Genomic DNA, 26,836 nt, shown 5'->3' with positions numbered 1-26,836 from the left:
AAGGGCTCCTGATCCCCAGTTCCGCCCAGGAAGGGCTTCAGCCCAAGAGCTCTCTCCAGTGCCCGCTCCTCGAATATACCTGCCCTCCCACCCGCTCCAGCCTCCTCCACCGCTGTCGTCTGGCAGCCCCTCTGCTCGCCCTCAGCCCCCCATCATTGCGGTGCGAGCCCCGCGGGACTGCCATCCTCCAGCGTCGCCAGGGTTGGAGTCTCCCTCACCTCTGCCTCCAGCCTCCGAGGCCCGGACTCTGCCTCGGCCCGTAGACCCAGTGGCTCCACCTCAGCTCCTAGCTCCCTCGCCTCCACCATCACCCATCGATCCATCAGCTCCACCGGGCTCCCTCATCCCTCCGGCTCCACCTTGGTTGGGCGTCGACCCGCCATCGCCTCTGGACTCCCCTCCTCTGGCTCCACCTCGTCGCTCTGTCGGCTCCACCGGCTCCGTTGGGCTCCTTCCTCCCGCCAGCTCCACCTTGGTCCTCAGTCGCTCCGGCTCCGCCGCGGATCTCCGGATCGCCGCCTCCGCCTTGGTCACCAGAGCCCTCGGCTCCACCCTGGCCCCCCGGATCCTCGGCATCCTCCTGGCTTGTTGGCTCTCCGCCTCGGACTCCTCCACCACCTGCTCCGCCGCCGTTGGTCGGCCCCCTCGAGTCGGTGGACATTCCTCCTCCATGGCTCCTCCCTCTGTCGGCTCCACCGTGGGCCGCTATTATGGCTGTGGCCTGGGTCCCACCTGGCTCCTCCTCCTGCTCCGGTTCCCTCCTGTCTTCTCCCTGGCTCCTCCCTCCCTCGTCACCTCCCTGGACTCTGTTAGCCGTCCGCCTCCTGGAAGTCTGTCCTCCGCCGAAACCTCCACCTGTCTGGTCTGCCTGCCAGCCCTTTGCCTTCCCCTGTCACCATCACACATCCACTGCTTTGTTCTCCTCTTAGTCTCCCTCCACCCCTCCCTCTGTTTCTACGGTGCGAGGACGCACCTTCCGGGAGGGGGGAGTAATGTAACGCCCCTGTGGACTGTTTATTGTGGTTTCTTCCCCTTTTGTTGGTTTAGCCTGTACTATCATTAGTTAATTACCCTCATTGTGCTCACCTGTCTGCCACTAATTATCCACCCTATATCAGTTCCTGCCCATTGTGTTCCAGTTTGTCGGTTATTGTGAATGTTACCCCGAGTGTGTGTGTCTCACCTTCCTGTATCTGCCTTGTTGTGTCTGTAAATATCATTATTGGAATCCTTGTCATCCTCGTAGTCCTGCCTGCCTCCACACACCGTGACCGTGACATATATACTCACATTTGTATTTACATCTTTCTTTGTGGTAATAAATCAGTGTTGCCCATACATTGATTTATTTGTGGCGGCCCGCCACAATATCAAACTGACCGCCACAAATAGATTTTCCAAAAGGCTTTGACTTCGATGAATAAACATGAGCACTGCATGTTTCAAAATCGAAACCCGGTGCGGGTGTTTTTATATCACTGTATTTATGAAGGAAACTGACTCTTCAGAAAATGTTGGATGTCATTTTCATTTAATTTAGCATGTAATGTCTGATAAAGCAGCGTTTGTGAGCGGAGCGCTGTTTTGTGTACAGCGTTACCGGGGAAACCTCTATTTCTCCTGCTTTAAGCGCCTCCTGCTGGCAGAGAATGAATTTGCATATATATGCTGTACATCTACTTGTCCTGTAGTCTCATCCTCTCTAATTATGCGGGGATTCAGTGCTAATTGCTACAAATGGACATCTGAAAAATTTATACACATTTAATATTTTTGTTTTCAGAGGATTTGTTAGTCATCATGAGATGAAACATGGTACAAATATACTGAACTATTTTTTTCCAAGAATCGTTTCGCCTCTAGTCCACATGATCACGATAGTGTTTGATAAAGGTCTGCTGTGTCCTCAACAGAAAACATGTGTGCGCCTGCTAGTTGTTAGTGTGGAATTATTTTGTATTAGTGTTTTATGAGAAGTCACATTTGACATTGATTCAAACGCCTCGCTCACTTCCTCTCCTCTGTCTGGTCACCTTTTTTTTCTCGTCTTTCTGTGTCATATTCCACTGCTCTTATACTCCTGCTGTCGCTCTTGGAAAGTGTCTCTGCCCATCCAGCATCTCGGTTTCCTTCTCCCTAATGTTTTTCCCTGTCTCTCATTGCTCTCATCTTTAGAAAATTGTAAACACATCAGGATCAGAGTCTGCAAGCTTTGATCCTGTCCAGCCTCTGAGACAGTAGTGTCACTTTGATCTGTTTTTTTGGGGTGGTGGTTCTGGGGTTAGCGATCAATAAAGAAGTCTCTGCTCCTTTGTTTGAAGATGAAGGACAGCTGAGAGGAGGACCTGCAGAAGGGTTTGGGTGTGAATTAAAGTAGTAGTGTGTGTGGATTAGATTAAGAGGGATCTAGTGCTTAAAGACTCTGCTGCTGCTTTAAATTAGGGAATGCGTTTACAGTACATCGGCAGCTGAATCGTTCTGCTTTGTGAACAGGATACAAACCAGGATTACGTTTTTTTGATGTGATACAGGAATAAAAACAAGCTTTAGGGGCAGAATAAGTTATCTGTTTCCTGTCTGTGCCCTTTAAAGGTGAAGTCTAATGTTTTCAATGTTTAATACGCTCTCCTGTCTTACTATAATACTTTAAATACTTTCTCCTATCTAACTTATTATGCAGACAACTACTAGTAAGCTAATTGTAGGTTGTAAACATTGTGGCTCTGTTGAGCATTTCACTCATTTCTGTGAGCATCCTGACAAGCCCAACACAACAACATTGACTTAAACAATGAGGCGAGTTTGAGGCAGGACCATCCTATTTTTCCAACGGTGGAAAGGCACAGGTACACCACATCGATATGAAAGAGCTAGCGGTCCCCTGCATCTTGGCCAAAAATGTTGCACTTGCACCTGAATGAGAGGAAATAACTCTCCATTCCAGCAGGTGGCAGTAGTTTGTATTCATCACTTAAAAAAAGGATGTCAAAAGAGTTTTTTTTTTTATTATTATTGCATAGCTAAGAACATACACCATCAATGCCAGGGGTACATACAATTGAGAGTACGTTGTTCACAGAATACCATCTTCTTCTCTTCAACGTTCAATCTTGTCTCAACATGACTGACTTTACCTTTAATGTCGTTTAATTCAGCACATACAAAGTCCACCGTTTTTTTTAATCCTTCGATTTTTAGGGCATTTTCACTCACCATTTTTTCTATGGTGTCAGAGCGAGTGTTAATCAGATTTGAGAGCGTTGAGACAACAGAGGAGCTATCATCATCTGCCTTTCCCTTTTTGGATGGAGGTTTAGCTGGGCTATCTGGAAGAGGAGTTTTGGCCCCAGCCAGAGTCTCTTCCACAGCTCCATAATTGTGAAAGTCCATCTTGTCAGATTGCCGCGAAACACGCGACATCTCTTTCCTTTTGTCAGCGGTCGGCTTCATATTTCGAATCTCGACGAAAGCAGAAAGATAAATGTGGGTAATTTTGTGCAACAACAACAACAAAAATTAGGGAATGATATTTATGCCGTTATAAAAGTTTGTCAGCAGAGCTCGGCGAAAGTTAAGTTAGCAGGACGCCATCTTGGACTCCCCCCCATGTCAAAAGAGCTTGGAGTGCAGATATACAAACAAACCATTGACAAAGCAGTGCTTGCTTACCAGTAGACCTGTCCATGTATCCACACTTGGCCACTTAAAAGCATGTGTGTGTGACAAAGTAAGTGTGCAGATTATCCTAGGTCTGATAAATGCTAAAGTGCAAGTGCCCTTAATGCACACTAAATCCAAGTTTCCGAGTGGTATTTAAGGTGCCCCGTAATTGCGAGATATATAGGAAAAGTTTCCTGATATTCCATATAATTTGGTAGTAACATGTAAAGTGTTGATCATTTTATTTAACGCCGAGATGAGTATGTGTAAAGTATTTTGTAAAATGTTTGCTTTTTATAACTTCATTAGAAGCAGCGCAATTAAGATACATAGGGACTGAACACACATTTAGAAATTGCAAATTATTGAAAATCAAAATGTGAAAATAAACCTCTATAATAGCTTGGCTTGCATTCTTACCACATTATAAGTGTGTTCCATTGGGTAATCAAAAGTTCCTCTTTCATGCAAGTAGACAAATGGTCAAGTGCAAAGAAGTTTGGGACAGGGACAGGCCCATTTTCACACCAATCTCCCTCACCACTTGCTTTTGTCTTATGCAGTGACATTCATTTATATTTTCAGATTATCCACCATCATCAACTCCGATCAGATCCTCGTTCTTCACGATGGGTGGATTGCAGAACAAGGAAGGTCAGTAGCGTGTGTGTGTATGTGTGCATTTGTCCTCCAACATCTGTTTCTGACAGAAAAACTACTGTAAAGATTCAAACGACACACCCTGCATGGCCTTTTCCCCCTCAGAACGGCCAGATCCCAGGCGGTATAAAAGAGGAAATGTGACACCCTCTATGTCCTGACTGAGTGAAATTCCTTTGGTTCAGTGGAGAGTGAACCATAGAAGACGTGTTGGGACAGACAGGGTCTTCTTCTTCCTTAGGAAACCTAAGATCTGTGTGTGTCCCAGAGGCAGTGTTCTTCTTATCAGTCGATCTGTAGTCTTAACCTGAGGGCCGTCTGAGTGCGTCCTCATCTTCCCAGAGACAGGATATAGTCTCTGAGTGTCCGAGCGGTCCACACCCTGCCTGATCGGTGTGTCCTGTCTCGCTGCAGGCCCTCAGGTGGTACACACACACAGAGTTCCTCCCTTAAACCTGACAGACACACAGAGCGTCCCACTAATGGACTTTTCCATTCATCCTGGACGTTCAGCCCCGGTTTTAACCCTGTGCTCACTGTCCTGCACTTCTTCCCTTTGATATATGAGCTACAGCCAACAGACCATCCGCAAGACACACACAGCCATCAGGGATGTAACTCCATACCTCGCACATTCAGCCCTGACTGACACTGCGATGTAAACACAACACACACTGGCTTTTAACCCATAGGAACAGCATATCGGAAAACACGCGTTCACAGGAAGGGAGCGAGGTGGGAAGGTCCATTCAGGGAGGTGAAGCGTTAATGCTTTCAGAATAGAGGAATTAATAGATACACCTTGTGCTGCCCCTTAACAGGCTACTTCCTGAAAAGAGACGTCTGGGGTCTGGAAAATCTCTGGGAAAAGGTTTGACAGAGATGGTGGATGCAAGGTTCTCATGGTAATGGTAAACCTGGAAGTATCAGGGAATTTTAAAATAGTGATTTTTCAGGCTTGGAAATTCATGGAAATTTCTTAGTGATTATAAATCATTCTGGTTATGCTCATCTAAAAATATTCAGATAATATAATATAATACAGTACAATATAATATAAGATTCATTAAGATCCATATCCAGTAAGCAAAAAAATCTTGAGAAATCATTTAACATTTAAGAGTCAATATCCAGTAAGGAGAAGAAAAAGAGAAAGAAAAACTGGAAAACTCATGGAAATTTCTTAGTGGATATAAGTCGTTGTAGTTATGTTCTGCTAAAAATATTCAGACACAATATAATCTGTTTTTAAGTGCAATGTATTAAGAATAATGTAAAGATACTTATCCAGTAAGGACAAACAACTGGAAACCTGGACATTTTTTATAGACTATAAATCGAGTAAAAAATTTCAGACCATATAATATAATAATAGTTTTAAGTGAAATATATTATAAATATTATCCATTAAGGATGAACAACTGGAAAACTTACGGATATTGTTAACCAAAAGATGTGGGGATTCTGAAGCATAAACACTGGCCATGTTATTAATTTATACAGGTAATAATCCACTTTTGCGGCTGTTACAGAATGCTTCCTCAGGTCCACTTAAAACTTCTGGTTTGAACTTCCATTACGATGAGAACATTTTATACACTCTCATTCCCAGAGCTCAGTGCCTCATACTGCGTCTGCTTCACTTTTGATGTCATACTTCCAAGTAATTGTTGCTTCAACAAACTTGACCCTCCTAACTGAGAAAAGGAATGGAGATGGTCCTGAGAGTTTCCTTGCCCTAAAGTGACTTCTGGAGCCAGAGGGAAGCTTTCATTTGGCTTCTCCAACCCCCTGTGAAGCTGAACTGCTCTAAAGTCCCTTTAAGATGAGCCAGACCACTTTGGTAGCCATCTTGGCAATGCCCTGGGCAGCTGTTTTCAGTCTAGGTTATAGTCAAGCAAATCTCCTATTTTAACTGTAAATGTCAAAAATCTCAGAAACTGTTGGCTGTGCTGAAGTTTAGTTCACATTTTTCAAATAAAAACAGAAAGATGGAACTTCCTTGTGTTGCAGTTTCTCTTGTGCACTTTTCTACAAGTGGTCTGTCTGCTTATGTTGTGTCTGACTGCTCTCTGTCTGTAGGCACGAGGAGCTGCTGGCCATGGGGGGACTGTATGCAGCCATGTGGTTAAAACAGCAGCAAACCCCAGAGTTAGAGGTCTCTAAAGATGAACAACCACAGGAGCCACAGCAGAGTGGCTGAAGCTGATGGAGCAGTGATGACGAATGGAGATGTGTGAAATCAATCAGGAAAATGGTAAAGAGCCCATTGAGCTCCAAAGTTCATCTCAGACACAGGGGCACCAGACTACACAGAAGTAACAAACTACGAAGAGTGTTTCTCCTGGAAAGGTCTCATTAAAATCAACCAATCACTGAGTACCTCTCAATATGTTAAAGCGTTAGTTCACCCTAACATGAAAATGGTCCTCATTTACTACCCTCATGTTGTTACCCTCTTCTTTGCAACATAAAAGATGGTACTTTATTTTGATGAGCGTTGGTAACCAATGGTCCCCATTGACTTTCATTGAATGGACAAAAACACTGGAACATTTCTCAAAATATCTTCTTTTGTGTCCACACAGAAGAAAGTCAAACAGGTAAATAATGACAGATTTTCCTTTTAATGCTTAGGAAACAACATTAGTTTTAAAATGCTGATCACTATATTGAGTCATTTCTGTTGCATTGTTTATATATTACATGTATCACTTCCTTTGTTTACACTCCTATCCATCACTGTAGACTGGAGGAGATGTGGAAGTACATCGATCATCTACAGATGGGAATTGTAGGTAACATGCTCAGGGTCATGTTTCTTTCATTATAATGCTGGCACAAAGATTTCTAGTCACACTTCATATTTCAGTGTTCATGTTACTCTGCATTTACATAAGTACATATTACATCTAATGTACTTCCCTTGTTCAGTAAATTTGCTTTGTTGTTATCTATAGTATTTAAATTCAGTAACATGTAGTACAGGTGCATCTCAATAAATTAGAATGTCACGGAAAAGTTAATTTATTTCAGTAATTCAACTCAAATTGTGAAACTCGTGTATTAAATAAATTCAATGCACACAGACTGAAGTAGTTTAAGTCTTTGGTTCTTTTAATTGTGATGATTTTGGCTCACATTTAACAAAAACCCACCAATTCACTATCTGAACAAATTAGAATACTTCATAAGTTTTTCACATTTTTGGTGAATTGTTGGCCTTCTGGAAAGTATGTTAATTTACTGTACATGTACTCAATACTTGGTAGGGGCTCCTTTTGCTTTAATTACTGCCTCAATTCGGCGTGGCATGGAGGTGATCAGTTTGTGGCACTGCTGAGGTGGTATGGAAGCCCAGGTTTCTTTGACAGTGGCCTTCAGCTCATCTGCATTTTTTGGTCTCTTGTTTCTCATTTTCCTCTTGACAATACCCCATAGATTCTCTATGGGGTTCAGGTCTGGTGAGTTTGCTGGCCAGTCAAGCAGACTAACACCATGGTCATTTAACCAACTTTTGGTGCTTTTGGCAGTGTGGGCAGGTGCCAAATCCTGCTGGAAAATTAAATCAGCATCTTCAAAAAGCTGGTCAGCAGAAGGAAGCATGAAGTGCTCCAAAATTTCTTGGTAAACGGGTGCAGTGACGTTGGTTTTCAAAAAACACAATGGACCAACACCAGCAGATGACTTTGCACCCCAAATCATCACAGACTGTGGAAATTTAACACTGGACTTCAAGCAACTTGGGCTATGAGCTTCTCCACCCTTCCTCCAGACTCTAGGACCTTGGTTTCCAAATGAAATACAAAACTTGCTCTCATCTGAAAAGAGGATTTTGGACCACTGGGCAACAGTCCAGTTCTTCTTCTCCTTAGCCCAGGTAAGACACCTCTGACGTTGTCTGTGGTTCAGGGGTGGCTTAACAAGAGGAATACGACAACTGTAGCCAAATTCCTTGACACGTTTGTGTGTGGTGGCTCTTGATGCCTTGACCCCAGCCTCAATCTATTCCTTGTGAAGTTCACTCAAATTCTTGAATCTATTTTGCTTGACAATCCTCATAAGGCTGCGTTTCTCTCGGTTGGTTGTGCATCTTTTTCTTCCACACTTTTTCCTTCCACTCAACTTTCTGTTAACATGCTTGGATACAGCACTCTGTGAACAGCCAGCTTCTTTGGCAATGAATGTTGTGGCTTACCCTCCTTGTGAAGGGTGTCAATGATTGTCTTCTGGACAACTGTCAGATCAGCAGTCTTCCCCATGATTGTGTAGCCTAGTGAACCAAACTGAGAGACCATTTTGAAGGCTCAGGAAACCTTTGCAGGTGTTTTGATTTGATAAGCTGATTGGCATGTCACCATATTCTACTTTGTTGAGATAGTGAATTGGTGGGTTTTTGTTAAATGTGAGCCAAAATCATCACAATTAAAAGAACCAAAGACTTAAACTACTTCAGTCTGTGTGCATTGCATTTATTTAATACACGAGTTTCACAATTTGAGTTGAATTACTGAAATAAATGAACTTTTCCACGACATTCTAATTTATTGAGATGCACCTGTATGTGTAACATGTACACTGTGAAATATACTGTTCCCAACTTCTTCCTCCAAAAACATGATTTCAAAAAAATCATGAGCCTTTAAGCTGAGCCAAAAATGTTCACCAAAGTGTGGATGCTTTACCAAACCACATAAACTATCAGTCCCCCTTCGCAATCAATCTATCATATCTATTTGTCCACATTTTGAGATTCAAAAACTGAACATGGAAAATACTTGTGTACATTAAACCAGTATTTTTATATTAATGACATGCTGATCGTAAGAGGAATTTGATATAAACCTCTCTTTTTTTTAATAAGTTATTGCTTTCTAGTTTAAATTGAAACAGTTTTTTTTAATGTACTGAACTGAATAAGGAATTTAATTATTAACTTATTTTAAAAGATAAACTGCTTTTCAAAAGGTGATGCTATTAAAGGGAATTACAGAAACATTCAGGAGTATCGGGGGGTAAAACATCTGTTGCCTTTGGATAATCTCAATGATATTGTGCTTTATGAAGAGCAGCTGCTGCCTTTCATGGAAACATTAGCTGGGGTTTTTGTGTGTGTGTGGAATGTGCACAAGTTTGTCAAGTACTTCATTTTAAAACAAAACTTAAAAAATAAAGTCTAAATAAATACAACCCTGACTATGTACAAAAGTTAATTTATTTAGAGTATTTACATCTTTTCATCCACTCCAGCTATGGTTTAACACAAACAATGGCGTATAATCATTTAAGACCATTCAAATTCATTCATTAAGTAGAACATGATAGAAATATTTACAGGATAACACATTTCTGAACTATACAAAACAGATATTTATCTTTAATGATTTAGGCTTGGGAGTTAATGATTGACTACAATGCACTGAGGTTTGATGGGGCTTTGGCCCACTTACATCAATATTGTGAGAAAAGCATGAAGAAATGGAGGGGAGTCCATGTGAACGTTTAAAGGTTTGGGGTAAGTAGTTCTTTTTTTAAATAAAGTAATACTTCTATTTAGTAAGGACACATTGAATTGATCAGAAGTGACAGTAAAGACGTTTATAATGTTTAAAAGATTTCTATTTTAAATAAATGCTGTTATTTTGAACTTTCTATTCATCAAAGAACCCTGAAAAACAAAAAAAATGCATCACTGTTTCCACAAAAATATTAAGCAGCACAACTGTTTTCAACTTTGATATAAATAAATCTTTCTGTTGCTCCAAATCAGCATATTAGAATGATTTCTGAAGGATAAAATGTAATTTTAAAAAGGATTAAAATATTTTAAAATACAAACGTTACTTCAAATTGTAGTAATATTTACCAATATGGCGGTTTCTACTGTATTTTTGATCAGATAAATGCAGCCTTAATATGAGACTTATTTCAAAGACATTTAAAAAAATCTTACTAACCCCAAACTTTTGAATGATAGTGTATATTTCTGACTGAGTAGATACACTGTGGAAAAATATCGTCCTACTGGCTGTCATTTTTGAAGAATGTGTATGAATTCCCACAGGAGCTGGCGTGGGGCCTGAAATACCTTCTTGTCACTGTCAACATTATCAGTGGCTGGCGTTTAAATGTTTGCGGAGATAAGGAAATACTGTGGACAGAGTGGTTAGTACAGCGTGGAATAAGAGGTCTGACTTAAATACATGCTTGCAGAGCCCAGTGTCTGCTCGGGTCCAGACGTGGTGAGGGAACATTTCTCATTACTAAATCATGCTGGACCGCCCTGTCCCTTACTGAGCCGAAGGAGGGACAAGGAGATTTGTCCTGAAATGTTCAAGTGAGTGTAAGGTGTGTTTCAGAGTGGCCTTGTCACCATTGTTCAGTTCCTGGCGCGCCCTGTGCGATGACCCACGGAAGAGCACTCCGGTAAAGGAGCGTGGATGCCCCTGCACTGAACCCCCACGGCAGGCGGAGAGAGGAGAAGTTTGCATGGGACGCTTTCTACGGAGTGGCAAGCAGGGGAACTGAGGTTCAAAGTGAGGACATGTCAGATGCTTTCTCTCTCTCTGTCCTGCATTACTGCCTCTTCTTTCGATCTCTTAAGCGCACATTATGTAGTCTCCGTTCCTCAACAGCTTGTCAAGGTCTATGTGCATCACTGGGTGAATTAAGTGCGCACACACAGGTAGATTCTTTTGTGTGTGTATGTGTGTGTGTGAGGAAAGCGCTGGTCATGAATTTGAAGTTTGTGCATTATACAAAGTCATACTTCTAGGACTACTCGTTGGTACTTGTTTTCCATGGAAGTACTCCACTGACGTGTCCGAATTATGTATTTGGAACGGTAGAGTTGGCTCTAGTCTTCCCGAAAGTCCTGGAAACTGTCAGTTCACTCAATTCCTGCTGTTGTCAGTCTTGGGCCGTTTTTGGTACCACAGAGCTGTGGGGAGGTTCTGGCAGCCCATGTACTCTTTCCTCATTTCAGCTTCGGTGAGAGGAGGGGTGGAGTTACACGGAGCACCAGCCAGAGTCACGTTCAGCAGTCCCAGAGCAGCATCAGCCAGTCGGGGCATCCCAGAACTCTGGTGTTAGATTAAGCATAGAGAGAGTGAGTTTAAAGTCTTAAAGTCATACGATAGCTTTATGTGGAAAACAGGCAGAAATTTAAGTTATGCAACAGAAGATCTGAAATGTTGTGTTGGCTAAAAAAAAGAAAAGACACATCGACACAGCATTGGTTACCATTTGTCTTGTGACCATTTTCAGTCAAAACTGACTTTTTGGATTTGGTTCTGTTCCACAGACAAAGCCGTCATTATAGTTAAGAAGAAGACTCAGCAGAATAAAGAGCATCCCTAATATATATTGCCTATGTACCACCATATAATATCCACGCTTGTTTCGATCATAAGAAGGCAAATTCATAGATACTAGACATGAAATAGTTACTTATATGAATGTGTGGTTTATCGTAAGCACGGATAAAAATAGTCTATAATACAACAGATTAAATACAACACAGCAATAATATACACACTGGCCTGAAGAAAATGGGTGTTCATTCAAAGAAGGTTTTCCTATGAATTAATTAGTAGAAAAGTCCATTTCTCCTGTGCATTTGTGTCCCTTTGTTTCTGGAGAAAGCAGAATGAGAGCCGGCTCGCATTCCACAAGGTTGTAAATGTATCGGGTTACCATGAAACCAGGGTCTTGTTCAGCGTCCTGGGGTGTTACAAAGTATTTGTGAAATCTAGCTAACAAAATATATATTGTGTGTTGGAGTGTTCCAGACGCTACAAGTTGTATAGACTGTGTTTATGATGTAGGTCATAAACGTTGAACTTTCCTCTGTCCCCTTTCTTTTTTAGTACAAGGAAAAGAGAAGCTAGGATATTCATTTACACTTTACAATAAGGTCCCATTAGCTAACATTAGTTAATTGATCAATTAAAATGAACTAACAATGAGCAATTAATTTGATACAACATTTACAATACAGCTGTTCATTGTTAGTTCATGTTGGCTCAGGTCCATTAAATAATGCTAAGAGATAAAACTTTTTATTTTAATAGTAAATGGTGAAGGTAACTAACTAAGATTAATAAATGCGTTAGAATGAATGCACTGATGTAGTTTAACTATTGTGAGGCTTACGATTCATTAGCCTCTGCAAGTAAATAACTAGAAGATTAACAATGCAGTAAATGGTAAAACTATATGGACTACAAACCAGTGCATTTATGATCACAATAATAAAAAAAGTCGTTTGCAATGTTAAGCAGTGTAAAAGATTGTTTTTGTAAAGATAGAATGGAAGTGGCTGACACCGTAAGCCTCGCACATTCAAGTTACAAATTGTTGTGCCCTGCTCTCAAGTTAAAAAAAGGTGTATACCTTGTTTTGAACAATAAAAAGAGTGATCTGAAGAGAGCAGCTTCACAAAGGCTTGTAAAGTCTGACCTTACTGAGGTGGTCTATGAGGCACTCGGATGGGTGCAGAGAGGCCCAGATCTCAGCTTTGTGCATCCAGGGCGGGCCGTTCAGCAGCACGACATTGACGTGTTTGAGAGATCCCATCAGTCTCTTGCTGAGGACTCCACTGTAGCTCTGCTCCACAAAGAGTAGCACCCGACTGGCCCTGCACCCGGCCAGATCTGCTAACAGTTCACCCACAGAGTACCGCTCCTTCAGATCTGCCTGGAGAAAAAAATATATATACCATGAAACCATTGTATTGAGCTTTCCTGTCATTCCAAATGACATGGTTTATAGATTTTGCATTAGAATGCTATTTATTAAAGCAGTAATCCACAGTGATTTTACTATGTGTAAGGGTTGTTTATAAGCACAACATGAGGTAAAAGCCGTGTAATGCAAGGACTCGAGTGGATAATGCTTTTATCAAATTTAGGCAACAGTCACAGACTACTGTTCAAAATGTTAACATTGGTGAGATTTTTGTAATAGTTTTTTTTTTAGAAGAAGCCTCTCAAGCTTAAGGTTGCTTTTTTTATCTAAAGTACTTTAAAAACAGTTAAATTGTGAAATATTTTTAGAATTTAAAATGACTATTTTCTGTTTGAATATATTTTAAATGTAATTTATTCTTGTGATGACAAAGCTGAATTTTTAATCAGCCATTACTCCAGTCTTTGGTGTCCTTCAGAAATCATAATAATAAGAATCATCTAATATGCTGATTTGGTGCTCAAGATAAAAATGTTTGATTATTATTGATGTTGAAACAGATGTGCTGCTTAATATTGTTGTGTAAACCATGATATATTTCTTTCAGAATTATTTGCTGAATAGAAAGTTCAAAAGAACAGCATTAATTTGAAATAGAATTAATGTATACCATTAAAAAAGTCACATTTGATTCAATGCATCCTTGCTGATTAAAATACTGTATATATTAGGGTTGTAACGATTCACTCAACTCACAATGTGATACGATTCACGATACTGATTTCACGATACGTTTTTCTCACAATTTTTTTTTTTTACAAAATGGGATTTAAGACAAATGTGACCCTGGATCACAAAACCAGTCTTAAGTCGCTGGGGTATATTTGTAGCAATAGCCAAAAATACATTGTATGGGTCAAAATTTTAGATTTTTCTTTTATGCCAAAAATCATTAGGATATTAAGTAAAGATCATGTTCCATGAAGATATTTTGTACATGTCCTACTGTAAATATATTAAAACTTAATTTTTGATTAGTAATATGCATTGCTAAGAACTTCATTTTTGACAGCTTTAAAGGCGTTTTTCTCAGTATTTAGATTTTTTTAAATAGTTGTAAAATTTCCAAATATTATCCTATCCTAACAAACCATACATCAATGGAAAGCTTACTTATTCAGCTTAAATTATAAATGAAAAGGTATCCTTTTATTATTTCTCAGACAAAATGCTGCACATTTCTTTGTGAAATTGAAATATGGCAAATCCCAAAACCAAATTGAAATTTGAAAACAAATCCCAAATCAAATAAATAATACAAATGAAAGTAAGATTAATTTAACATCTCAACTGACTTAAGTCTTCACATATTTTTATCGATTTTCAACCGGCTTGTGTTGCATTGTTCCATCCCTAGTATAATTTGAAAATCACAGGTAGGTGAGTTTGATCAGGGTTGGAGCTAAAGATTTGAAAGAAGATCTCCAGGGCAAGAGTTGAGGAACCCTGTAATATACAATACTATCATAAAATTAATTATAGAAAATAGACCGAACATTATTACAAGAACATGATTAATGTTTCACAATGCGTAGGAGCCATGGTGCTCCTGCAGGAAAGCAGGTTCAAATCTGGTCAGTTTCTTGTGCCATTCTCACCCCTTCATTTAACTTTTTCAGCATCTCTCAATATATAATAAAGGCATTATTACAGTTTTACAGTTTTGTATATATATATATATATATATATATATATATATATATATATATATATATATATATATATATATATATATTTGTTTATACTGTAATTTCATCCAGTGCACCTACAATTGATTTGGGTATGCAAGGCTTTGTAGTCTTTTCACTAAAACGACTGTGGCCTGTTTAAAGGCACTTCAAGGGGAGGGCTGACATTCATTTGTCCTGGCATTCACGTTCACAGCAGTTGTTGAAATGAACAGTTAGCCGTACTCTTTCTACTACTTAAGAAGAAATGAGCAGTTTTCCTGTGGAAAGCTGAGCGTCTGGTGGCCCTGATCTTGTGTGGTCCTTGTCTCTCAAGCCCCCCTTTGTCACTACATCCCTGTCTGGGGATCAGGTTGTTGCCTTTGTCCCTAGAGAGTCTGTCCCCATTGTCATGGAAGGGTGGGCTTTACTGTGCAGTCTGCTCCCTTCTGTTTGCCCTGCTCTAAACATATGGCCCGGATTACTGACAACCTTTTGCAAAGGATTGTGGGATTCTGGTGATACAACAGGAGTGTACTTTATTAAAGCAATATAATTTAATGTGAGCACAGTAGTATTAATGATAGAGGCACGAGGTGGATGGCTGGTCTATTGTGAGTTGATAAAAGGAGCTGTCTGTGTTTCTTAATAAGATTGAGGGCTTAAGATTGTGCTTTATTTCTCTATGAAATTTCATCTAATCTCTCTCGTGTTTCTTGTTAAGTGAGGAGTCTGCTCTGGGTTGTCCATGTGCATTAAGGGAATACGTTTTGTCAAAACATCCCCTCTTGGATGTTTGCAACACAGGTGGTGCTCTCATTAGCAGCACTAAAAATACTCCATGCACTCGTAAGACAAGAACCACCAAAGTGCAAAGTGTCTACAGACTCATTCCTTCCAAGAAATGAAACCGAATGAACAGATGAGAGTCAACCAGAAGTCAACTTCCATAGTGTAATACTTTTATCCTTTGGTTAGTGGGCACTTTGAAGTGGTGGGCTTGGGGAAACACGTTGGATTAATTTATGGGAAGATAAGGAATTCCTAAACTCTTCTTATTCATCTGTTCTCTCTGTGCTTCCAGGAACCCCCACATTTAAAACAAATCTACCTCAGCACTTTCAGAGTAACACAGTATAGGCTCGACTGTGAAAATATAATTCTGTTACAAAATCCACAGAACTAAAATATTTCCAAAAAACCCAGTGGTTTTCAACCACTACAGAGCACAACTGTCGGGTACTGGAAGTAAAAATCCCATCACCCAGTCTTCAGTGCTGCATAATCCTTCAGAAATCATTCTAATATGCTGATTTGGTGTTCAAGAAACATTCCTTATTATTATCAATTTTGAAAACATTTGTGCTGTGCCGTGGTACATTTTTTCAGAATTATTTGATGCTTGTAAAGTTCAAAAGAACAGCATTTATTTAAAATATATATCTTTTGTAACATTATAAACGTCTTTAATGTCACTTTTGATCAATTTAATGCATCCTTGCTGAATAAAGTATTATTTAAAAAAAAAAAATCTTACAGCGCACTTTTGGCAGTAGTGCATTTGTATTTGTTGAATATTTTAAAATATACCTACAAAATTAATTGTTATAATGTTTTATATCAGTGGCTTTATTATTTTATACTTAATTTTATTTCATTATGATAAAACTTTATAATAAAACTTCAAATGTAATAGTTTTATATTATTGATTTTGACTCAATTATGTCATTCACAGTGCTTCATGGCATGAGTAGTTTGTTGCCTTGTGCCTCGAGATTTTTCCCCCCCTAATTTTCATATATTATATTTTTTGCATTCGTAATTTGTAATGTTTTAATGAGTTATTGTTAAAAAAAAAATCATTGAAATTCCTGTTGAAAAAATAAATAGAAAAAAAACTTTGGGAACCAAGGCCGCTGAAAAGTGGGCGGACATTGTTGTGCTCTATAGTAATTGTGTACATAGACAATTGTGTTTGAACATTAACTTCAGTGTATCCAGTCCTAGTGCAGCACTAATTATACTATGCGACCATCAAAACGTCTGAACAGACGCACACACTCACAATGCCGTTGTTATTGCGGTCCCAGAGCAGCATGGTGCCGTCATTGCGTGTGGGGCTGTTCAGGAACAGAACAAGAGAATCCACACAGTGCTGCTTTCGGCAGATGTAGGAAATGTGATTCCTGATCGCCTCTTTCTCTGTGGCTGGATACATCCCCTCTGTCTCTTTAGCTGTAGAAATAAAAACAGTTGTTGAATCTGAATATAAAGCATTAGGGTGAATTACTTGTTTGCAATAACCCAATAAAAGCTTAAATGACTTGAAATGTCCTCTGACCTGCTACCTGTCCATTCCCTGCAAAGAATGTCTTTATGTGGTCCTTACGGAAGCCGTTGTTCCTTAACATCTGGTAGAAGAGCTGCAGGTTCTTCGCATGTTGTTGGTATGTTATCTGCTCCTGCCAGCCACCTGCATGTGCACAGGTTAAAGGTTATGTAGGAGCAGCATACCTGAGACAGCTGATCCAAGTATTTGTCCAGCATTTCAGACATCAATAGGCTGATCTAGGGTCAGATCATCCAGAAGAGTTCTTTGAGTCATACAAATGAGCTTCTTTTTGTTTTTGTACCTGACAGGAGAACAGCATGATCACAGGTCTGATAGAGGCGGCAGGACAGGTGTGTGGCCAGGCGTTGCTGATGGCACCGGCGGGTGTTTTTATTGAGCTCACAGCTGGAGATGGGCGTGCTGGGGCTGGTCAGTGGCAAAGGCTGCGGGCATCTGGCAAAGTCTGGGTGATCTACAGCAATAACCACATCGCTTAGCGTTAGGTTTGAGGTGAGCAGCATTAAAATTAGGAGAGAAGAATTTTAACATGCCTATCTTTTTCAGACTCAAACATGACAAATCCACAGAACTAAAATATTTCCAAAAAACCCAGTGGTTTTCAACCACTACAGAGCACAACTGTCGGGTACTGGAAGTAAAAATCCCATCACCCAGTCTTCAGTGCTGCATAATCCTTCAGAAATCATTCTAATATGCTGATTTGGTGTTCAAGAAACATTCCTTATTATTATCAATTTTGAAAACATTTGTGCTGTGCCGTGGTACATTTTTTCAGAATTATTTGATGCTTGTAAAGTTCAAAAGAACAGCATTTATTTAAAATATATATCTTTTGTAACATTATAAACGTCTTTAATGTCACTTTTGATCAATTTAATGCATCCTTGCTGAATAAAGTATTATTTAAAAAAAAAAAATCTTACAGCGCACTTTTGGCAGTAGTGCATTTGTATTTGTTGAATATTTTAAAATATACCTACAAAATTAATTGTTATAATGTTTTATATCAGTGGCTTTATTATTTTATACTTAATTTTATTTCATTATGATAAAACTTTATAATAAAACTTCAAATGTAATAGTTTTATATTATTGATTTTGACTCAATTATGTCATTCACAGTGCTTCATGGCATGAGTAGTTTGTTGCCTTGTGCCTCGAGATTTTTCCCCCCCTAATTTTCATATATTATATTTTTTGCATTCGTAATTTGTAATGTTTTAATGAGTTATTGTTAAAAAAAAAATCATTGAAATTCCTGTTGAAAAAATAAATAGAAAAAAAACTTTGGGAACCAAGGCCGCTGAAAAGTGGGCGGACATTGTTGTGCTCTATAGTAATTGTGTACATAGACAATTGTGTTTGAACATTAACTTCAGTGTATCCAGTCCTAGTGCAGCACTAATTATACTATGCGACCATCAAAACGTCTGAACAGACGCACACACTCACAATGCCGTTGTTATTGCGGTCCCAGAGCAGCATGGTGCCGTCATTGCGTGTGGGGCTGTTCAGGAACAGAACAAGAGAATCCACACAGTGCTGCTTTCGGCAGATGTAGGAAATGTGATTCCTGATCGCCTCTTTCTCTGTGGCTGGATACATCCCCTCTGTCTCTTTAGCTGTAGAAATAAAAACAGTTGTTGAATCTGAATATAAAGCATTAGGGTGAATTACTTGTTTGCAATAACCCAATAAAAGCTTAAATGACTTGAAATGTCCTCTGACCTGCTACCTGTCCATTCCCTGCAAAGAATGTCTTTATGTGGTCCTTACGGAAGCCGTTGTTCCTTAACATCTGGTAGAAGAGCTGCAGGTTCTTCGCATGTTGTTGGTATGTTATCTGCTCCTGCCAGCCACCTGCATGTGCACAGGTTAAAGGTTATGTAGGAGCAGCATACCTGAGACAGCTGATCCAAGTATTTGTCCAGCATTTCAGACATCAATAGGCTGATCTAGGGTCAGATCATCCAGAAGAGTTCTTTGAGTCATACAAATGAGCTTCTTTTTGTTTTTGTACCTGACAGGAGAACAGCATGATCACAGGTCTGATAGAGGCGGCAGGACAGGTGTGTGGCCAGGCGTTGCTGATGGCACCGGCGGGTGTTTTTATTGAGCTCACAGCTGGAGATGGGCGTGCTGGGGCTGGTCAGTGGCAAAGGCTGCGGGCATCTGGCAAAGTCTGGGTGATCTACAGCAATAACCACATCGCTTAGCGTTAGGTTTGAGGTGAGCAGCATTAAAATTAGGAGAGAAGAATTTTAACATGCCTATCTTTTTCAGACTCAAACATGACATGATTAACTCTAAATATTATGTACTGTCACTTCAGCAAATTTTCAGTAGGAATCTGTGTGATTTGGAATTTTGCAACGGGTTCATGTGAATTTGCCACTTGACCAGCAGAAAGCTTTATGGTTTAAAAGTGAATTCTGTGCAAGTTGTGCTTCATGCATCGCTACACTATTAGCTATAGACAATGAACATTTTTTCCCACCAAATTTTGTCGAAATACCTCTGTGAGTGTGACTAACTCTTTATGCTGCATTCATGGCATGTTGTAATTACTAGATAACTCGGACATTCTACTAGGAGCTGTTCACATCCTTCGACTCGGAATAATGCGTTTCTGTGGCAACACAATTAACAGCAAAATCTGTGTAATAAAAAGTAGCGGCTGTTAATATTGCTTAACATTAGATAGTTATTCAACGCTGTGCTATAGCTACATTCAACTATTTATGTATTTCGTTTATTTTCAGAATATTTTTGCATTGTTAAGACATTAACAGTAGTCAGTTATAAGATTATTAAATATTACGAAATAACTGCTTAACTACATTTTACTGCCATGTTCAGTGTTTCATCAGATTGCAGTGGTCAGGTGGTATAAGCAGAGCTCAGAAAATTACAGTGTTGTAATTATGTGCTCTACAAGGATGTGAACTTTTTTTTTCTCATACTTGCAGTAATTCCAACATGACTTGAACACACCTTTAAAAGTACTGTAAATGATTTGTGCCTGACAAATCGTGGGTGCATACTTCACTAAAATAGGTAAGAAATCACACCTGTCTCTGTGACAGCAAAAAAAATAAAAAAAATTGTAGCAATTAGAAATGCTCAAGCAGAAATGGTTGGCTGACATGTCTTTGGAGGGTGTGTTTTTGGAGCGGAGGCATGTGTTTGAAGTTTGCGAAATTGTGGGAGTTGGCAAAACAGATCAAACCACCTTTTAAAAAGTCAGATTCAGGTATCTTTCTATTCAGGATTCAAATAACTCGTTTAACCTGGCCTAACTGTGAATTGTGCTTCTGTAAGAGTGTTCCTAAGAGTTTGTCATTGTCCTTCCAGAGATAATTAAACCTTTTGAACTTTACAATTCATTGACTCACCTACACAGTGTAGGTGCTGGGTTCTGTTGCTATCTTTCACTCCCACAACCAGGGGGAGAAAGTGAATCTCACAGAGGCCGCTGCTTTGCTCCACTTGGCCGGTTCTGGCCATCGTACTCCTGCGGGCCCTCGCCCGGCTCGCTATACGGTCGCTGCGACTCCTCCTCCGCTTCAGTTGGTTCTGGCATCGTGTCTTCACAGCCATCGTCAAGCACTCCTCCCCTGTATACATGTTGCACGAAACAGTTAATGCACAATCTGCAAATAGTCGCTTACACTCTTAAAAATAAAGGTTCCAAAAAAGGGTGTTCGCAGTCATGCCATTGAAAAACCATTTTGGGTTCCCCACAAAACCTTTAAGTGAACAGTTCTTGAAAGAACCCTTTTTGTTTTAGTGTGAAGAGCATTTTAATAATCAAAGAAACTAGTTCCACTATAAAGAACCTTTTGTGCAATGGAAAGATTCTATGGATGTTAAACCACAGATGACAATAAAGAACCTTCATTTTTAAGAATGGAGATAGTTTTTTTGAATCATTTATCCAAGCAAGAATCCATGATAAAAAAGGTATGTTTTTGGTTCATTGCTTGGTGATCATACCAGTGTCAATATTTGCCCAATAATGTGTATGTGAAAATCCCATGATTTGGATAAATGAGAACCTTCACTGTCATTTGCCCAGGGTTTATTGCTCTTCCGTTGTCATGTGATCATCCACCTGGCTTTAATAAGAAAGAGCTGCCTGTGATGCTAATTTCTACCCTGAGAAAGTGACGAAGGGAAACTATCCTTTCAGGAAAAGCAATAATAATGACTTTTAAACAGGCATAGCATCAGACTGGGCAGAACAGCGTGCATTCCTTCAGTAATCTGCCAGAACTGCAAACTATCCATTCAGGCACATGCTGCATTTTAGACAAGGCTGCAGCAGGGCTACTGACGCCAAGCGATTTTGATCAGTTTCACGCTGAGGAAGCCTGAATTAGCAGCGCAGGAGGTGTAATCACAAGCCATTGTAAATCCATTTCACTTAAGTAAAATCGTCTCTTACAATGCAAGGTTTCCTTGGCTGGCCGTGATTTGGGAATGTGGGGTAAGACAGCATCAGTAGCCCTAATGAGTCCCTCTCTGTGGTCAGTTGTATCCGGAGGCCCATTACAAAAACTCATAGAGACTTGGGATGATTTTAAATGTGGCCAGAACTAAACCCAGCTTTCATTCCAGTCTCTGATTCTCACCACATCTTCAGACGAGACGGTCAAGTTTGGACACAGCGAGACTTGAAAACGGTTCCAGATTTGAACTGAGTCACACAAAGCCCTTCATGTGTAAACCAGAGCATTTTTGTTTATCATTTCTAATGTGTCTGCTCATTATTGCCCTTCCTGAGCTTTATTTTGTCTCCAGTTACTAAATATACTTCTTGAAACAATTTGATTTGAGGAAGGCTTGAGGCCTGCCTGACATGTTATCTTGCAGTGAGAGTTTATTTAAATATATTTACATAATTACCGTGTCCCAAAGGAAGATTCATCAAAGAATCCTGAAAATACAAAGTACCACGGTCTCCACAAAACTGTTAAGCAACATTGATAATAATAAGAAATGTTTCTTGAGCAACAAATCAGCATGTTAGAATGTGAGACTAAAGACTGGAGTAATGCAGCTGAAAATTCAGCTTTGCCATCACAGGAATGAATTATATTTTAAAATATATTCAAATTGAAAATTTGTTTTAAGGTTTAGAATTATTTCCTGAAAACGGTTCCAGATTTGAACTGAGTCACACAAAGCCCTTCATGTGTAAACCAGAGCATTTTTGTTTATCATTTCTAATGTGTCCGCTCATTATTGCCCTTCCTGAGCTTTATTTTGTCTCCAGTTACTAAATATACTTCTTGAAACAATTTGATTTGAGGAAGGCTTGAGGCCTGCCTGACATGTTATCTTGCAGTGAGAGTTTATTTAAATATATTTACATAATTACCGTGTCCCAAAGGAAGATTCATCAAAGAATCCTGAAAATACAAAGTACCACGGTCTCCACAAAACTGTTAAGCAACATTGATAATAATAAGAAATGTTTCTTGAGCAACAAATCAGCATGTTAGAATGATTTCTGAAGGATTATGTGAGACTAAAGACTGGAGTAATGCAGCTGAAAATTCAGCTTTGCCATCACAGGAATGAATTATATTTTAAAATATATTCAAATTGAAAATTTGTTTTAAAGTTTAGAATTATTTCACAGTAATTACAGTTTTTACTGTATTTTTATATTGCCTTAGTGAGTATAAGAGACTTTTTTCAAAATCACCTGATCTTACTGACCCCAAATGTTTTGTGTAAATGTTTAATAATGTGATAAAAATAACTTTTGCAAAAATATACTCTTTTTCAACACTCATTTGCCATTTTCATTTTTCCACGAATAGCCTAATCCCACATACAGGATTATGGGATATCATAGCCAAAGAAAGACATCTAAATTGCCTTCAAAAATTCACCAGATGAAGGCATCTTAGTAGACGGAATTTCACACAAATGATTGGATACGGATATCTTTTGATTCCTAACCAGCATAAATTTTCAGCTTCAGCTGCAGCCCATATGAAATCATATTCAAATAGCCTAGTCAAGATTTTAAATGACTTTGTTCTGGATGTTATTAGTACATCCGCTGTCATTGCTAAACTTTAAGACAATCTGATGCTTACTTTCATAACAGTCATTTTGAAAACGGTTTGTGCCCTAGTAAACAAAATGTTCAAGTTTAGTTAAAAGGTGATGGGTTGACTTGTGCCCTTCACTATAGTGGACTGGGGGCACAGCTGGGCACTGAACCCAGTGTTAAGGACTGAACTCTCAGTCGGAATGAATTATTGACAGCTCTTATTGTGAATGCATGACTCTCGGCTCAGTCGTGCGTCTGCCCTCCACTTTCCCTGCAGGGGGTCCGTGGCCCGACTGCTCCTAAGAGCAGATCTTCGTGCAGACCTCTCAGGCTAATTCACACACCTCACACGCAGCTTCGTGTCAAAGAGCAGATGACCTTTGTTTCTGTCATGAAGTGTTGAAAAATCATCTAAACTGGCTTTTTATAAAGCAAAATTCTGTTTTATTGATGTTCATTATTGAAATTGACATTTTGCCCTTTTCAAACAACTTAGAGCTGTCTATGAGACTTTTGCATGTGCATGTTTTTATGACACTGTAGTCCAATTCTGCAGGACGTTTTTCCTATTCTCCGTAAAAGTTTTAAAATGTATATGAATAAATATTATGCATTATAGTATTAATGTTACAGTGTAATTTGTTACTTATATGTAATTATTTTGTACTGTTTTTAACTGCTGTAAATACACATTATTACGGTAATCAGTATAGTAATTACATATAATGACATAAAATGCCATTATAATTAGTAAGGAGTCCTGATAGAAGCTAATATGAGTAACACCCTTTTAACCATGGTACTTTGCACCAAATACCACAGTTACTACAACAAAACAGATCATTTGGAACTGTCAAACTTATTAACACACTGGTAACAAATAAATATATGTGACCCTGGACCACAAAAAGTCATAAGGGTCAATTTTTCGAAATTGAGATTTATACATCATGAATAAATAAGCTTTCCATCGATGTATGGTTTGTTGGGATAGGACAATATTTGGCCGAGATACAACTATTTGAATATCTGGAATCTGAGGGTGCAAAAAATCTAAATACTGAGAAAATCGCCTTTAAAGTTGTCCAAATGAAGTTCTTAGCAATGCATATTACTAATCAAAAATTACGTTTTAATATATTTACAGTAGGAAATTTACAAAATGTCTTCATGGAACATGATTTTTACTTAATATCCTAATGATTTTTGGCATAAAAGAAAATAATTTTGACCCCTACAATGTATTTTTGGCTATTGCTACAAATATACCCCAGTGACTTAAGACTGGTTTTGTGGTCCAGGGTCACATATTTGGTTTGAAGGGTCTTAAAACACTTGTTGGCGTATTCAACTATAAATGAAGTGCAGACTGGCTTCATGTCAACATTTTTACATTTCATATGATGTTGGTGACAAAACTCAATGAAACATTTGAGTCTATTATTAATTGTACTAGGGCTCATAAATCATGAAATGAACACGTCAGCAGTCACACTGATGGCCAGTCCAAACAAAATAATGTTTCAATTGTAGTTTTAAAAGTATTATTACATTAAATGAAAGCTAAAAGGAATACACATTTATTCATTAATAAGCGTTTCACTGACAATTGCCTGGTAGTAAATATATAGGCCTATATCTGTCTTTCTATCTATATCTATCTATCTATACATTTATATGCCACTTTCTATTGGGTCTTGTTGAGCAACTGAACATTTTTTCACTGTTGAAACTTTTTTCATTGGACTATTGAAACAGGCCACATGTATTCATGGGGAAATTGGAATAAATAGGTTCATTTATTGGATTCAGTGTTGAGCATAGCCTATTTTTTTATTCACTCAAGTAAAGTATCTGTTCTCTCGTTTAGACTGATGGTTTTAAATCTCAGGCTGGATGGATTCAGTTCACTCACCCAGATAAATGCCGTCCATATGAGCACATTTCTTCTTGGTTATGTTGAAGTCTACATAGAACAGAACCACCGGGTGTCCGAAACTCTCGCCGGGGCTGGGGTCCAGCAGCAGCACGGCGTCGTGCGTGCTCGCGCCCGGGTACAGCTCTTCATTCGTCCTGCTGTCATCATCCGCGCTCGCGTCCACAGTGGAGCCGCTCTGCGTGGACTGCAGCGCAGCGCTCGAGTATGAGTCCGGCAGGATCGCCAGCACTTTCCCCGAGCCGGACTCGGACACGTACACGACCACCCCGCTCAGGTGCAGGTGGGACAGCTTCTTGCACTCGCTGTCCGGTAGAGAGACCCTCCGGCACAGGTTGAGCTTCAGATACTGAAGTCCAGTTCGGACCCAGCGGTCCAGACGAGACCCGCAGCACTCGCCAATGAGTAAAGCACAGATGAGAAGAGAAACGCTCTGGAGCTTCATGCTTTGGCTTTGTAAAGATCTGTTTGGACGTCCTGGATTGTGTATTTTCCGAAAAGTTACTTTTAAAACAGCCTTGTTCCGCTGGAGGTGTCTGTTGGACAGTCAGGGGTCTTGTGAAGTTTGGAGAGATGCGGCTGTCTTCATTAAAGGTGCTCAGAGCAGCATCCAGATGGAAAGTAATTTGCTGTAACTACATCCCACAGGCTCTGACATGCTGTTGAACAGAGGAAGGAGGGAGGAGAGAAAGAGAGAGAGAGGGAGGATGGAGCTGCCTTTCAGGTAATTCATTCCCATTAACAAAATGATGACTTTTTCTAATTTTATGTTAAATGATTACATCAAATATACTCTAAAGGAAAACAACTTTTAGTAGGCTATGTTTGAAAGTCAGTATCTAAACTGCTGCCAGTTTATTTGCATCTGTCTGGATCTGGATACACATGTTTTTTCTGGGGCAAAGTGGCTCCAAAGCACAACACAATGTTGCAGGGCCTTTTGCAGTTTTATGAAGTGATTTGAAATATTTCATCAACTCTTTATCAGTTTTATCAGTCATTAACGTGGTCATAAATTGCATTTATTAAAGTTATGAATTGCGTTTACTGTGTAATAAATAATAAATTAATTTAACATGTTGAGATACAGTTATGTCTTAAGAAAACAGTGTTGGCAGTTTAGTTGAATTTGATATTGCAAGCCTCGGCTTATAAATAATTCAGAATGAGTTTTTTTGAAAATCTAAAATTGAGAAAATGAGAAAGTTTCCTGTAAGGGGTAGGTTTAGGGGTAGGGTTGGTGTTGGGCAATAGAAAATACGGTTTGTACAGTATAAAAACCTTTACGCCTATGGAGAGTCCCCATAAACCATAAAAACAAACCTGTGTGTGTGCGTGTGTGTGTGTGTGTGTGTGTCTAAGGGCAGAGCATCATGGTGACCTGCTGAGAGTTTGAATTGCAGGTGGTTTGTCACAATGCATATTTAATTTTAAGTGCATGTGAGATGGTGATACTGGGTTACTTCATTCTGTAAAGGAGTTTTCAATAACTCGAGAGGACATTGGATACATTTAGTCAGTTGGCTCAAGCTTTACCACAGAAAACTTCCCTTGGATCTGTTGTTCTCTGTTTTATTGGTGATTTTATTTAGTTTCATAAACTTATCATAAAAGATGTGAATTTGTTCAAGGTATGTTCAATTGCTTTTTTCATATCTATCTGGTGTCAAACTGTCCTTGTTTTTTTTTAAAGAGTTTTATTATTGGTCACAACTTCAGTTCTGCACTTGTAACCCTATCC

The 26,836-nt window shown here is 39.3% G+C and overlaps 2 pseudogenes; one reads left to right on the top strand and one right to left on the bottom strand.

Moving 5' to 3' along the window:
• LOC107593019 (ATP-binding cassette sub-family B member 6, mitochondrial-like) overlaps nucleotides 1–6,579 on the top strand; it is a 61,720-nt pseudogene extending 55,141 nt beyond the window's left edge.
• A 3,763-nt stretch (nucleotides 6,580–10,342) lies between these two features.
• Nucleotides 10,343–25,813, bottom strand: LOC107593031 (uncharacterized; annotated as a pseudogene).
• Between the last annotated feature and the right edge of the window lie 1,023 nt (nucleotides 25,814–26,836).

The sequence above is a fragment of the Sinocyclocheilus grahami genome, unplaced genomic scaffold (assembly GCF_001515645.1).
Source record: "Sinocyclocheilus grahami isolate Dianchi unplaced genomic scaffold, SAMN03320097.WGS_v1.1 scaffold162.1, whole genome shotgun sequence".
Lineage (NCBI taxonomy): Eukaryota > Metazoa > Chordata > Actinopteri > Cypriniformes > Cyprinidae > Sinocyclocheilus > Sinocyclocheilus grahami.
Note: the sequence above shows the minus strand (reverse complement) of the source record. Positions and strands in the feature narration are given on the sequence as shown.